This window comes from Varanus komodoensis, unplaced genomic scaffold, assembly GCF_004798865.1.
Source record: "Varanus komodoensis strain SLA01 unplaced genomic scaffold, ASM479886v1 scaffold3, whole genome shotgun sequence".
Classification (NCBI taxonomy): Eukaryota; Metazoa; Chordata; class Lepidosauria; order Squamata; family Varanidae; genus Varanus; species Varanus komodoensis.
The window spans coordinates 55,047,220-55,048,207 of NW_025335761.1; positions in this window are offsets into that span (position 1 = coordinate 55,047,220).

Below are 988 nucleotides of genomic sequence, written 5' to 3' on the forward strand. Positions count from 1 at the left end.
AGGGAGGTTAATAGACTGAATATCAGGAGGGGGACGGAGTGATCAGACAGGAGGGAGGGGTGGGTGGGAGAAACAAGCAATTTCAGCCGGGAGCAAATGGCGATCAACACAGCAAAAGAACAGCCGGGAGGAAGACTCTGTCAGTGAATGGGGAGTCAATCCAAAAGTGGAGATGAGGGTTAACCAGGGGGCAGATGACGCCAGTGGGATCAGATGGGGCACTGGCACAGAAAATGGAACCAATCTGGAGACCGCAAGGTGTGTGTGTTGCAGAAGGGGTGTGTTGGGTCAAGAGGCAGGGAGAAGAAGTAAGGGTGAAGTGTTGGGAGGGTGAGGAGGGGCGAAGGGGCGGTCGGGAAGGGAGGGGAAGGGAAGGGAAGGGAACGCCAGCGAGAAGAATGAGGGGAAAGGTAGGTGGGGGCTTGTATTAGTCAGGGGAGGCTCCTAGAATTGCACAGAAGTGGGTGCCCATATCAGTATTTCTCAGCCCTTCTGCCCCTTATCAAGAGTAGGCAATTGTGGTCTACAACCCCACAGGGTTCTGCTTCGCGAGGGAAAAATAAAGGGCCATGGAAACGCTATGTCACAGGGGGGCTTCTAAAAACACACGTTTTCCAGCAGTTCCCCTTAAGTGTTTTGGAACTGTAAGGCCTGCTTGAAGCTGGGCATCTCCATAAAGGGGGCTTCCTAGACTTTGTTTTAGAGCCCAGGAAATCTGGCAGGCTAAGTGCAAAGCATGCTGTAGAAAAGCTGATGTTCTGGTGCTTGTTTTAAGCCCCAGACGTCACTCTTCTGTGGTTGGCCAGCATCTGTTGCACCTCACCTGGCCCTGTATTTGGGATAACTTATGTGCAATTTTCAGATGCATTTTTGTTCTTTGTTATTATAGCTTGTTAGTGAAGACCTTAGCATTTTTGCCTGTGATTTCCCATTGTAAGGCACCAAGTCGTGGCTTCGTCGTGACAGGCCAGCTGCTGTTCATCAGTCG